Genomic DNA, 8,422 nt, shown 5'->3' with positions numbered 1-8,422 from the left:
CCAGAGAGATATTTAGACCACCTCGATCCCACATGAATCCGAAAAACTCAAAAAATACTTTTAAGTTCCTTTAAGCTCATTTATAAAAAATTTAGTAAAATACATAGTTACCGGTATTCCAAATTTGGATTTTGCAACAAATAAGTCAACGCATTTCCAATCTGCTTGGTGGACAATTCAGGTAACACTAAATTAATATACTTGAATAAATTTATCATCTTAAACAAACCTGTGCATAAATTATAGACAACTTACATCCATTTGTAAATACCCTTGTATCATTGCTGTAACATCCAGATCCCACTATTGTAGACGCTGAAACACTACATAATATTTTGTCCCTGGTTTCAAATAATTTATATCCAAACGCTGTTCCTCGATCATATACTTCATTGAACAGGTTTCATTCTCCAAATGTGTAATACAAACAGTGTAACTGACTACCTTTCCATTTGTTTTGTTCTTATCTGGTGGCTCCCACGTAACTGATAACGATGAACTGCTTACGTTGACAATTTTAACATTTAAAGGTGGACCTTCGGGAACTAAACAAAAATAAAAACATATGTTTTAAAGATTCATGTAAAACATTAAAAACACTTTAGAAAGAAGTCCTAACAAGTGTACACTGTCGTTAACTTAAATATAATACAGTATAAGAAAAACATGATTGAAATAAATGTCGACCAGAAAAGATTTGAGCTTTCAAAAGTCGTTTATGGCAATAACACCATAAATGCAATAACAGCCGATATGTATACACAAAAACTGATATGAACTCACCATCTTCAGCAGTTCTAAAAGTAGCTGTAGTTGATCTACCAAAGCCTTCAGAGTTGCCAGCGGTCACATTAACTTTATACGTTGCGTAAGGAACAAGATTCGTAATTAAATGAGATATGATCTTCGCACTTAGCTGGACAATTTAAGCAATCGTCTCAGGACCTGAAAAAATCAGGTGACTCTACGGGATTCGAACCCATGACCTCTGCGGTGCCGGTGCAGTGCTCTGACCACTGAGCTATGAAGTCACACAGTGGTGAGCAGGTCAATATTGTTGGGCTCATGTTTTCTCGTGAAATGAATGTCATATGAATGTTTTTAAAAACTGTGTGACTTCATAGCTCAGTGGTCAGAGCACTGCACCGGCACCGCAGAGGTCATGGGTTCGAATCCCGTAGAGTCACCTGATTTTTTCAGGTCCTGAGACGATTGCTTAAATTGTCCAGCTAAGTGCGAAGATCATATCTCATTTAATTTCAAAAACACCGCACTGCATAAAAACATTCATAAGATTCGTAATGTTGTACGGTTTTTTGTCAGTTACCTCCAAAGTTTTATCAAAAACAATCATAGTATCCTTCAGCAAAATCAATAGATATCTTGTAAGAGAATTCGAGATATTTGTACCAAGTTTTACACTAGTTTTTTTGGGATGTTTCCATGATATCTCAAGGTACCTCGATGCAGATTTGGTTGCAATGAGATCTGTTGGTTTGTCTGGAAGTAAGTCTGCACGATAAAAGAAAATTTACAAATTGAACCTTTTTCTTTAATAACACGTGTTAAACTTAACTGCATGTTGAAAAGGCTTGTTTCAATAAGTTTATTTCAACAGAGAAAGAAACTAACACTTCAGCTTTCATGGAAAATTGTTCAGTTTTGTCAACTAACACATGTTTAATTAATTTTCATAGAAACAAACTTTATATATTGATTAATTAAGTGCTTAATGTGGAAAATAAACCTGGTATATTTTTCCATCTCTTACCTCCACCACAAACTTCAATTCGTAAACACGGTGCACCAACAAATTTCAATGGAAAGATTCGCAAAGCTTTGGATTTAAGGCCGCCAGAAAACTTTTCTATAGCTGCATCATTGTAACCATTTTTGTTTCCTAGATCAATCTGGAATAAAACAAAAAAATTATTTTCGTGTATTTGCAGAGAAGGTTAGAGAAAAGCCAGGTTTGTTTAACACATTCCAGAAGAGAGTAGTTTATGTATTGTCTATGTATCTCTTCAAATCATGCACATAGCTACAATTTAAACTTTATAATCAAATTAAAGAGTCCATCGTAGTGCAGGATTAACCAGGGGAATCAACACAGTGACGTAGCTAGCCCACAATTTGGTTGTGCTATATGTAAATGTCTCAGAGCTCACTCACTGTAAAAACAATAGATCTCGAAAGAAATGAATAATGATAACAATCTGAAATTTAGATAGAACCAGAAATTTTGCGTGCCGGCTACACCACTCAATCAACATATGCACACAAGGTTGTATATAAATAGCAATTTAAAAGTTTACTTAGTACATAACTTCATTCCTTTTTTAAATTTCTCATGAAATTTACAATATACAAATTCGAAAATTCTAACGTTACCTTCTGGGATTTTTCAGATTTCCAGTTCACACCATCAATGGTTGTGTGCAAGTGATATTTATTTACAAATTTTGAACTTGAACTGTCTCTAAAGATAGTGATAACGTTAACTGTATAAAGACTCGGAAAATTCAGTTGAAGATAATGATTGCCATCTGCAGCAGAAGCACACCATGAACTGCCACTGGATATTCTTGCTTTAGAAGCATTACGACTCTTTGGGAAGGCAGTAAACAAAGAATCTGGGAATTTTTCAGCTTTTTTTAATAGAGGATTATCACAAACATGACCTTAAATAGAAAAGGATTTTGTTAAAATGCATTACAACAGAACTGGTTTGTTTTGATAAAGAGCAATGGTGCACTCTCATATTGTTCCATATTCACGAAAAATCGGAAAAATTAAAAACTGTTTTCTGAAGAAAGAAAAACAGCACAAGAAGTATTGGACGAATACGACTGATTTTGCATGCTTTTATTGAATAAGGTTAAATTCCAGCTGGAATCAAGCCAGCTATGACAAGAAACCATAAGTATCTTCTCTAATAACAACAATACCGTGGCGATCTAAATCCATTAAAGAGCGAACGTCAATCATCGTGCAGAGCAATGATAATTGGACATTTTTTGAAGCACGAAATGAACTAGCAAGAGTAAAATTAATTTAATCCTCTGTATTCGCAGCAATCCTGTTTGAATTATTTATTATTTAAGTGTAGCAATCGTTTATATTTTGTGATGCTATATTTCTTTTGTTATGTAAAAGAAGAATTGTGAAATTCTCCAAGTCAGCGTAAAATACACTGACACTAAGATGACAGATGTAAGTCTTGATGATAGAGGCAAATCATGATGCTTAACAAAAGACAGATGTAAGTTGAGAACACAAAAGTAACACATTCATTCCTTAAATTCTTCGCTCAAAACTTTTTCTAACGTCATACAAATGTGTCCTGCAATACGTTAATACAGTCAAAAAATTGAACAAGTATGCTTACATGTAACGTACGAGTAGTGAGAGCAATCATTATTTTGAGTGATTGCACATTGAGATAAATCGTTCACTCCAGCATCACATTTGACAATTCGAGGTATAAACAATTGATGCATCAAAGATGATAGTGACATTGTGCCTTCCACAGATGTTGCGGTAGGATAACCAAGTTGTTTACAAATAATCGTCTTTATTTTGTGCAAAAGACCTTTGTTGCAAATGGTGAAGTTTCTAAACTTGGTAATAACATTCACGACACCTTCGTTCGGAAGATTCGACTTAGACAGTCGTACATCCATAACTACACAAATCGAAATTATTTTTTCCTTTAATTATAATCATGGCGCATATCTTAAAGTGAAATCTGTGTTTTTAGAAATGGTTTTATGAACATAAATATGTCAAATCCCCTCCGTGATTAAGATATATAAAAGGAGTTTGAATATCAGAACAACACAGAAGGTGACAATAATTTAAAAAAAATTATAGTTTGAAAGCACTTAACCAGAAATGTTTTACACATTGTGATGGACACAGTTAAAGTTGGCATGCATTGTTTTGATTTTAATTTTTAGGTCGGCAATGAACTGCAGGCAAATAAGTTGAACTGAGAACTTTACTTGTGTGTTGTAAACACGAATCACAACAAAATTTGTCTAAGTGATTATGTGAATCATTAATGAAACCAGAACAAATACCGTTTTTTACAGGTGAGCGCTGCGTTTAGCTTCCCAATTCATATGAATTGTGGTGAATATATCTTTGTATATTTATGCAGTATATATGAAAATTCTGCAGTGTGAATTCCTGAAAGTATGAATACAAATGCAATTGTAAATGTCACTTTTGGCCTACATAGAAATGCCAAACGATTTAAAAAAAATAGATTTGATAAATCAAATTGACTGGAATAAGTGATGTTTCTGCGAACAATATTTGCATTAACAAACTAAAAACAAGAAATTGTCCAAACCTTTAAACTTAAGCAAAATATTGAGGACACAATTTAAATGTCACAATATATAAAGACACTAAATTAAACCATACAAGATAAAACAGCATAAACAACCACGCCTGGTGAAGCCCCCCGACAAAAATTCAAATTTGTTTCAATTTTTCTAAATTGATAACGTACATAGTATACAAATAAACTCCATAGCATTGTGCATTAAGGTCAAAACTTGTCCCGGAGCACTTTAATCGTAAGCAAAATATAATCTGCCTATATAATGCTTACAATTGCAAATTTTTCTGTATGGCATACTTGTGTCGTTACATTGATATTCAAAGTAAAGATATTTCTCCAAACCAGGACAAATATTTGAAGGGAAATGATTATCATCAACAGTTATATTACATTTTCTTTCACCATCACAGTAATTTTTAAGGTCACATGTCACATCGACACTACAATTGTGATTATAACGGGAGCCACAAACGCTTCCTTTTCGCAATCCACGATATTCTGCAACTTTTATCACCATATATTGATTATTAGAACAACTAACGTCCGATATAGTTTTTCCAGCACATGTCACTGATCCTATAGAAGACACACAAAAAACAAGTAAATACCAATCTATACAAGCTTATTTGTGAATTCCTGTGAAATAAAAGTTGATTTGATAAAAATAAAGTGTGTGATGGCAGTGACTTCACTGGCGCCATTCCTATATCTGTAGCCTTGCAGTGGCTTTTAATCAGAGTTTAAGTATATATACGCTAACTGGATGAATATTTTTACTTGCCAAAATTAAATCGCCGATCTTCTTCATTTTTACAACTGAAAAGTTCCAAGAAGGGAAGTCCTGCATACATACATTGATTTTAGCGTGAAAAGAATAGACCACCCCAAAATGTTTGGTTTATGGCATTGATTGCACTGCATTCTCCATCAAACTTTTGATAACCCATTCCCCAATGAGCACTGTGGTCGGGTCCCACAAGACAACGTTTTGTATTCAGCTTCATGATTGAGCCAGATTGTAAAAATTTAAAATTAGCTCTCACGTTAAAACAATTCGATGTAAACCCCAATGCAAAGCCTCCATGAGAGTATGATGAAATATCATTAAGACACATTCCTGACTGAACGTTTTTGATGAAAAATCCATTCGTACCTGAAAAAGAACAATGATACATGATAAAAATGATTGAAAATATCATAAAATATATATATAAAAATAATAGGACCTTATCAAAAATAATTTAGCATAATGAATTCTATCAATATAGGAAAAAACACTCCAAAAAAAAGGCATCTTGAAATTCAACTTTTCTAAACAATTAAATAAACCAATTGCTGTTGAGAGTCATTTTAAAAATAATGGCATATGAAACAATTTAAGGCATCCAGCATGGAGCATTGAACTAAAATACATAGAACGCTACCTGTAATACAAAACCCTAATAATTTTTTATGCCGTGATTTTACCCCAGACACGCGTGTGTAGTCAATCAATTGTTATTCCGTGAAAGAATCTCGATACACTAAACGCGCGTGTCTTGGGTAAAATGTCGCGTGTGTGGCGTAAAATATGGCTTCAATTATTTGCTTGATGTAGCGTTCCATGTATTTTAGTTCAATGGCATGGAGACTAAAAAATTTTACAAACAAGTTGAAAAGTGTAAAAAATCAATTAATACAAATTTTACGGCGCACGGTCTGTTACGATGGAAGGGGAAGGGTTACGGTTTGTTTACGCAATTTTAGTGATTATTGGGCCACCTGTGGAATCTGCTTCTTTTTAAACTTTTTAAGATTGTTGGCTGAACCTGGTTTTTCAACTGTATAAACTCCCATGACTTTCGTTTTTGATGGAAAGGAAGTTTATCTAAACACTTACACAAATTTGTGCCCAGAAAAAGTTGATGATTTAGGTTAGTATTATACAAACATGAAGACAAGGAATATATAATTCAATGTAAAACTGAATTGTGATCTCTGTAAGCACTCTTTTCTGGTGGAGTTAATTTAAGTTGTGCTGTAAAATAGTGCTCTTGATGATAAGAATACCAGAGTTGCACAATTTAGCCTTCCAAACACTTTAAATAAATATCATGCCCAGGGCTTATACAAAATCGTGAGGCTTTTTTTACGGGTTTATACAGGTTTATACATGCAGAGGAGAGATGCATACAAATATACACAGGGATGTTATACAGAGAGTTAGTATACAAGGAAATTTATTTCTACTGAAGTGACATGTAATTATTCTCCTGTGAAAAATATCTAACAATTTTTGAATGAAGTTGAGCATGATATTAAACAATATTCAGACTGAGGTCAATTGGATATCTACCGAAGCAAAGCTGAGGGGGATAGCGCTGACTACCGTCTGATTAAAATATTTTTGCGGTTCGCTTTCGTCTTTTTCCTGTAAATACGCGATGAAAACTCTCTGGACAGACAGTTCAACCATTTCGGTGTTTTTTCGTCTTTATTCTCGATAATTTGAGAAGAGTAAAACACTTGAAAGTCTCGACGAAGATTCCACCAAAATATTTCTTGTATTTACAGTTGTCTCATAAAGAAAATTACGTCACCTACAGATAATTTTCAATGTTTTGAAGGTGATAATTTATTGACAAGTATCTGATAGCTCTCAGCCAATCACAATCGAGATTGCATCAACGTTGTATTATAATAATAAAGCTTAACTAGCATAAATCAATATATGAACACCTTAACCCTAACCCTCACACCCCTTAACAAACAACAAAAATCTCCCAACGTGATCGTTACTGAACAAAATCAATAAACCCAAAAATAACCAAGACACGCTCTTGAATAGAGCTTTTACTCTTTTACAGGTTTACATTATAATAAATGTAAGACGAATTAAACATGTTCGGTTGTTCCGGGGTGTATTCTATTAGTTTTGCAATTGCAAAGAAATTTTACATAAAAGTATATGTACATGATGAATTAAATATTGGTGAAAGTGTCGTATGGATTCGACCAAAGTTGAATATGAAGCACTATAATCACAATGGTGCACTATAAATTAAACTGACACAGGAGAAACTAAAATAAACTGCCCTTGCACGTACCTTTATCACGTTGTATATCGTTTATGTTGATGACAACATAACAAGTGTGATTTTTTCCACCGTATAGAACATACTTATAAGGGATTTTGTGTTGTCCGATTTTAAGCCAATTCAAAGGTCTTTCATACAGTTTTTCTATTGTTTCATTTATGTACTTATGTGAACACGTGAAGTCTTCTGGTTCTTTCCATCTTGGGTCTGCATAATAATTATAATCTATGAACATCCCAGCAGTAAAGTTCAAAATAATCGGGCTGCATCCACATGTCCCTAAAAAATTAAGCTGTCTTTAACTGGTTGTCCAGAGAAAAAGAACAAGAAGAAAGTGACACTGATTTGGCCACAAAATGTTACAAACTATTCACTTCGAATCTAAAGTCTTCGTTAAACTCAAATAGACAATAACTGTACAGACTATATCATATAACTGCACACCTTACTATTTTTGACTCTACTGTCATATTTCTTTGCTTTGCAACTAGAGAGATGAACAATGAACGAGAGAGTATGCTGCGTAAATGCTGTGAAGCTAGTGTATCCAAACCTGTTTAGTACTTTGACATGTACCTTACGGGTTCAAACCATTTCCTTTATGTACCTTACTTTAATGCACTTTCTAAGAACACGGTTTCAATTAGCGTTATTTAAATTAAACAGTACCTCAGTAATATAAGTGTTGTGATTGTTTGCCAAGTACATTTCCAGTTGATGTTCTGTACTTACTGTAAACTAAACTGTTGTTTACTTTACCTTCGAGAGGACATATTTCACTAAACATTTTAAATCGCTCCAAAAGATATTTCTTCTCCTCAAAACAACCACGTGTTCGATTATTGTTGCATTTCGAATCGATTTCAATTTTGTCCGCGACAAATTTCTTCCATTCTTCCTCACAAAACTCAAGTTCTTCATTCCAACCCATTTTCATTGTGAATCCTTGACGGAATGACAGCCACAATAACCACCATATCATTAAAGTTGTCAT

At 33.7% G+C, this 8,422-nt stretch overlaps 1 protein-coding gene across 1 annotated transcript in view; it reads right to left on the bottom strand.

The window, feature by feature from the left end:
• Positions 1-8,422, bottom strand: part of LOC124451774 (receptor-type tyrosine-protein phosphatase delta-like) — a 102,007-nt gene that overhangs the window by 42,923 nt on the left and 50,662 nt on the right. The window lies entirely within an intron of this gene.

Source organism: Xenia sp. Carnegie-2017, unplaced genomic scaffold (assembly GCF_021976095.1).
Source record: "Xenia sp. Carnegie-2017 unplaced genomic scaffold, XeniaSp_v1 HiC_scaffold_24, whole genome shotgun sequence".
Classification (NCBI taxonomy): Eukaryota; Metazoa; Cnidaria; class Anthozoa; order Malacalcyonacea; family Xeniidae; genus Xenia; species Xenia sp. Carnegie-2017.
The sequence above is the reverse complement of the archived record's forward strand: the minus strand, read 5'-3'. Positions and strand labels throughout refer to the sequence as shown.